Raw genomic sequence first — 6516 nt, forward strand, 5'->3', positions numbered from 1 at the left:
TGCCCAGCACATAGATTAAGAGATGCTAGAGATCAGATAGTCATGGTCTGCTGGGACATCATTAGCATCGTTTGCTCTGCAAAGGCAGCAAGGACTCAGAGGAGACCATCTGCTGCTGGCGCTTTTCAGAACATTTGCAAATTTCTTCCCGCTCTCTTTAGTAGAATTTGGCCTTGCCACCTTTGGGGTCAACTCAGTTAAATCTAGAAAAATCTAGATTTAAAAGGCATTATTAAAGAGTTTTGTGCATTATATATTTTGCCTAACTGTAATTATGTCTCCTTTGTTTTGGGGTATAGTGTTTTAGACAGGGTCTTGCCGGGTAGCCCAAAACTGATTGTTCTATATATCCTTAATAACATTTGAGATTATCAGTTGATTGAACCCATTGTATTGCTGAAGATAACTTTGAACTCTGGACCTTTGTCTCTGGAGTGCTGACATGGACCAGCCTTGATCCATGGGCCACAGGCATGGACTAGTAACCACACAGTTTATGTGGTTCTGGGGATTGAACCAAGGGCTTTGTGCAAGCTAGGAAAGTGCTCTGCCAAATGAGCTACATCTCCAGTCTTAATAATTTCATGGAATTTGTTTTGAGACAAGATCTTGCTTTATAGCTCAAGCTGGCCTCAAATTTCTTATTCCCCTACATCATCCTCCTGTTTGCTCAGGTTGCAAATCATACCTGGGTCCTGTAAGGCTTTTGTATTTTGTGGGTTAGACTTATCAAATGTACCATGTAATAAAACTGAGAACATCAAATAATACTAATTTATAAAACCATGATACATGCTACATTATATTCATAAGATATATGTTAACATGTATTTTGTGAAAAGAGCATATTTTACCAAATAAGAACAACCAAGACAATGTTTGCTAATAGTTTCCAGTTTTCTTTAGTGTTTCAACAGAAGACACTTGAATAATGTTTCTGCTACTTAATAAAAGAATATTGGAGAAAAAAATACACCTTGCGTAAATATATGATTGAACTTCCCTAACTAGGCCTCCTGGCCAACTAAGGGGTCTTCAAAACACACACTGAGCCTTGCTACTCTATGAAGAATTTATGACAAAAGTACATTGGGAAATTCCTCACCTGCAAACATAAATAATAAATGGAAAACAATAATGACATGTGATGGATATGCAAAATTGACAAGAATTACCTGGGTTAAATCTTCAAAATTTTCTCTGTTGGTATAAAAATAAAATACGTTTTAATAAACATGGTGTAAGCATTAGTTAGAATACTATACTTTCAATATATATGCTTCTTTGTTCTTTTATTATTATTATTAACACAAATCCACTTTTACTTATTTACTTTTCAGTAGTTTAAATCCGGGAAGGGTACAGCATCACATTGATGCTGTGTCCAAAGGCCTTTGTAGGAAGATGGCTTCAGGATTTGGCATGAACCATGCCAGTGTTTCCATACCTGAGTGTCCTTTCCCAGATCACTCTGGTTTTGTGTGGTTTGCCTCTAGGATCCACTGTGCTGTTCTTTGCTTTGTACACATGAGTACAACTCTTGCCCAAGTAGAATTCAGTTTCATCTCCACCATAAACACCTTCAATTTTAAGAAGACTTATATGCTCTCTTTGGTTCCAGAGACCTCACTTAGAGCCAGCAAAGAACGGCCTTGTACCACAGCCCTCCAGACACATTCGCCTTTTAGAAGTCCTGTTCCCAGCAGGCTTCTGCCAGTGCCAAGATGGTCGAAAGAGCAAGATACACTTTTCTAAACCTTTGGATATTCTTTTTACATTTTATTACATAATTATAAAGAATTCACTGTTAAATATAAAACAAAAATGAAACAAACCCTAAGATATATCTACTTATTTACCAAGGGATCTTTAACCCATTTATCATCACCAAAAGCTGAGGTACTTGGGTCTTAAGTGTATGTTATTAAATTAAAAAAAAAACTATTCTGAAAGGCTACGGACTATATAATTCCAACTATACGTTATTCTGGAAAACGAAAAGCTGTAGGAAAAGTTAATGAGAAAAAAGAAGCATGATGTCTGTGGGTCATGTAGGAGAGAAGAATGAACATGTGGGTGCCAGTACTTCAGAAAAGTAAAAACATCATGTGATCCCAGGATGAGAGACCCACCATCATGCATTTGTCTATGCTCATAGGAAATACAACACTGGTAACACAAGCTTTAGACTTTTGGTGCCAAAACACTGATATAGGTTTATCAGTTAAGATAAATATGCCAAGAATGGGTGGTGGTGGTGTATGCCTTTAGTCCCAGCACTTGGGAGACAGAGGCAGACAGATCTCTGTGAGTTTGAGGCCAGCCTGGTCTACAGAGTGAGTTTCAGGACAGCTGGGTCTACAAAGAGAAACCCTGTCTTGAAAAAACAAAACAATAAAAATAAAATAAATATGCCACTGTGGGGAGCCATGTTGATAATGGTGTGCATACACAGCAGCAGAAGGGGGTGACTCAGCAGGAATTGCTTTCCATCTCCCTCTCAGTTTTACATGAATTTCAAGCCACTCTAAAGGAAATTAACTCTTAAAAAAACCCTGAACCTGTATTCAATACAACAGCAATCTACTAAGAAAATGTAATTTTAGAGCTGGGCAGTGGTGGCGCTCACCTTTAATCCCAGCACTCAAGAGGCAGAGGCAGGTGGATCTCTGTGAGTTCTAGGCCAGCCTGGTCTACAGAGTGAGTTCCAGGATAGCCAGAGATACATAGAGAAACCTTTCTCAAAAAATAAAAAGCAATTGTAAATTTTGACTATTTACAATAGGAACAAAATGCAAAGTAAGTAGGAAAAATTAATATTCACATACCTTTATGAAAAATTAACAAAATTTTGACATACAAGATAACCAAAATAAATGGAATGTTGTATAATATTCTTGAGTAGAAATATTCCTAAATAAATTAAAATACAATAAATTATGTTGTGGAATAATAGTTTTGTACACTGTGAAGATATCTCTTTGAAAGGCACTTTCTGATTGGTTTAATTAAGAGCTAAATGTCCTATAGCTAGACAGGAAGAGGTTAGGCGGGACTTCTGGACAAAGAGAGAAGAGAGGAGTTGATCCGCAGTACCTTAGAGATGCCAGAAGAAAGGAAACAGGAGGTACAAGGTAAAAGAGGGGAAAAAAGCCATGAGGCAAAACATAGATGAATATAAATTAGTTAATTTAAGTTATAAGAGCTAGTGGGAAAGTCTAAGCTATAGGCTGAGCTTTCATAATTAATAAAAAGTCTCCATGTCATTTTTTATGAGCTGGCGGTGAAATGATCTGAGGCGAGTGGGAAGAAAACACCAGACGCGAACAAACCCACTTAGAACTTTATTAGAGAAGGGAAGTGCACGCAGGCCTGAGAAAACAATGTATGGAGAGAGAGCAAAGATGACGCCTCCAGCTTTTAAAGGCTGCCTAGCACAAGCACACAGGGGGATGACGTGACTACATCACATGCTGATGACGCAGATGACAGGCGACCCACGCATGCGCGCAAGGGTTTTAGTTGAGTCACACGTGGAGGTAACCACACATGTGCACACGTAGGTCACACGGGCCCTTTGTTCCCAAGGGTCCGCCCACATGTGCCTGCCTTTAGGACCCGGAAGTGCGGCCTTATAGGTGGCTGAATAATTACAGACAGCCCAAAGAAAACTCAATCTACAAAATTACAACACAAATCCCCGGGGCACAGATGTAGTTGAATGATACAGCATTTGTCTACCAAATATAAATCCCTCCCTCAATCCCCAGTATCACAGAAACTAAATAAAATAAATAAAAATAAAATCTCAACAAAATTTTACAAATCATTCCAAAACTTTATTAGGGAAGAAAACAAGGTTGAATGTAGCTAGGGCTAGGTATAGTAACATTGGTCTATAATCCTGCCATTCAGGAGGCAAAGCAGAAGTGTAGTTGTTTGGTTTTTTTTTTTTTTCTCTTTGGGGGGCCCACCACCCAACTGCCAAATAAACACTTGGAGACTTATTCTTACGTATAAATGCCCCGCCTTAGCTTGGCCTGTTTCTAGCCGGTTTTTCTAACTTAAATTATCCCATTTCTCTTTAACTACATTTTGCCTCTGGGCTTTTTAACTTTCTTTATTCGAAGTGTTTTTCTTTCCTTCTTTCACTCTGTGACTGGCTGGCTGGCTGGCTGGCTGGCTGGCTGGGTGGCTGGCTGGCTGGGTGGCTGGGTGGCTGGGTGGCTGGCTGGCTGGCTGGCTGGCTGGCTGGCTGGGTGGCTGGGTGGCTGGGTGGCTGGCTGGCTGGCTGGCTGGGTGGGTGGGTGGCTGGCTGGCTGGCTGGCTGGCTGGGTGGGTGGGTGGCTGGCTGGCTGGCTGGGTGGCTGGCTGGCTGGCTGGCTGGCTGGCTGGCTGGGTGGCTGGGTGGCTGGCTGGCTGGCTGGCTGGCTGGCTGGCTGGGTGGCTGGGTGGCTGGCTGGCTGGCTGGCTGGCTGGCTGGCTGGCTGGGTGGCTGGCTGGCTGGCTGGCTGGGTGGGTGGGTGGCTGGCTGGCTGGCTGGGTGGCTGGGTGGCTGGCTGGCTGGCTGGCTGGCTGGCTGGCTGGGTGGCTGGGTGGCTGGCTGGCTGGCTGGCTGGCTGGGTGGGTGGGTGGCTGGGTGGCTGGCTGGCTGGGTGGGTGGCTGGGTGGGTGGGTGGCTGGCTGGCTGGCTGGGTGGGTGGCTGGGTGGGTGGCTGGGTGGGTGGCTGGCTGGCTGGGTGGCTGGGTGGCTGGCTGGCTGGCTGGCTGGCTGGCTGGCTGGCTGGCTGGGTGGCTGGCTGGCTGGCTGGCTGGCTGGCTGGCTGGCTGGCTGGGTGGGTGGGTGGCTGGCTGGCTGGCTGGCTGGGTGGGTGGCTGGGTGGGTGGGTGGCTGGCTGGCTGGCTGGGTGGGTGGCTGGGTGGGTGGCTGGGTGGCTGGCTGGCTGGCTGGGTGGCTGGTCCCTGCTGTCCTCCTCTCCTCCTCCTCTTTTCTCACTCTTCCCTCTTCCCCCAAGCTTAGATTTCTCCTCCTGTTTATACTGTCTGCACACCAGCCTCCTCTATCCTTTCTCCTGCCTTGCTATTGGTCGTTCAGCTCTTTATTAGACCAATCAGGGTGTTTTAGGCAGGTAAAGCAAAAATGGCTGCATACTGTGAGTGGAGAATCAAAAGTTCCATTGAAGAAATGTGGTATTTTACAAATCTAATCAGCACATTAATCACATATGGACAGATCATTGAGAGTAGCAAAAGAATAAACAACAATCCAGCAACAGAGGGCAACAGGATTGTTAGCCAAGGGGACCAATCGAAGAGCTTATGGAACCAGGAAAAAGATGGTTGTCTTTCTTTTTGCCCTTTGAGGAGACTCTCATTGAGCTCATGAAGAATGTTTTTAATGACTCCCAAGTGGTTAGCATAGAAACAACAGGACTTCCCCAAGGCAGCACTTAGCCTTCCTTGTTTTAGGAGTCGAGCCCCCTTCTGTTTGGTTAGACCATTTCTGCTAAATAGTCTACTTGTTGTACAAGGTATGAGGTCACTGCCTGGGGGCAGAATAGGTCTTTTTTCATGGCCTCAGAGAAACTGTTGTAACTGACTTGGCTAATAATTAGTGCTGTTCTCCAGGCAGCTTGACCCACAATACCTATTCCCACCATTATGGGAATGAAGATTGGCATTTCTCACTTATAGCCCTAGGCAAGTGTCCAAATGTTTCCTGCCAGCTCGGCCATCACAATAATATATTTGTGAGACAATTTGTACTAAGACACAGATCTCGGGTCAGTTTCCCATGGCGAAAAGGCTAGTTGATATACAGGGGTATATAAACCATGGTACAGGCATACCAAAACCCTTGGAGTAACTATTTGACGGAGTTGTTTAAGTTAAGAGTATTGGAAGACCATGTGAAAGTATATATATTCGTCATATTGATGAATAGGCAGTTTTGTCTAAGGGATAGTTGAGTTGCAAGCCCTTGAAGGTCACCTAGGCTGAGGGGGGCCTCCCAGGGACAAGCTGTTCTGTTGCTGAGGGACACAGTCTTGAGCATTACAGTTGGCTATGTGGCCAGATGACCTAACCCCATCTAAAAAGTGAGTTCCTCCCTGGTGAGGTGGCATTTTGGATTATCTAGGTAGTTTGGAGCTAAGTTGCAAGGACGTGAGAGGCCAAAGGAGGTCATGTAAAAAGGTCCCATGGGGAGGACCAGAGTCCTAACTTGTGATCACTGTATAGTAAATGCCATTCCATGGTCATTACCAGACTCAGATAACCTAAATCCCCAAGATCTTCCCAAGTCCCAGGAGCTATAAGCTTGTGGGTGTGCAGCATCCCATCCTTTAACTTGGATTATAATAGGGTTACAGAATATGAGTTTTGGGCAAGAACTATTAACAGAATCTGATATTGTTGTAAAGGGGTCCTTGCCAGCATTTCAAGAGAGGGCCCACATTTCACATCTCCAGGATGGACACCAGAATCCGTTTTGACTGGTACAGGATGGGGTAGAGA

General features: G+C 44.2%; 1 pseudogene; it reads right to left on the reverse strand.

Moving 5' to 3' along the window:
- Positions 1-1344: 1344 nt before the first annotated feature.
- LOC130874539 (60S ribosomal protein L35a-like) lies at positions 1345-6336 on the reverse strand (annotated as a pseudogene).
- Positions 6337-6516: the final 180 nt, after the last annotated feature.

This window comes from Chionomys nivalis, chromosome 5 (assembly GCF_950005125.1).
Source record: "Chionomys nivalis chromosome 5, mChiNiv1.1, whole genome shotgun sequence".
NCBI classification, from domain to species: Eukaryota; Metazoa; Chordata; class Mammalia; order Rodentia; family Cricetidae; genus Chionomys; species Chionomys nivalis.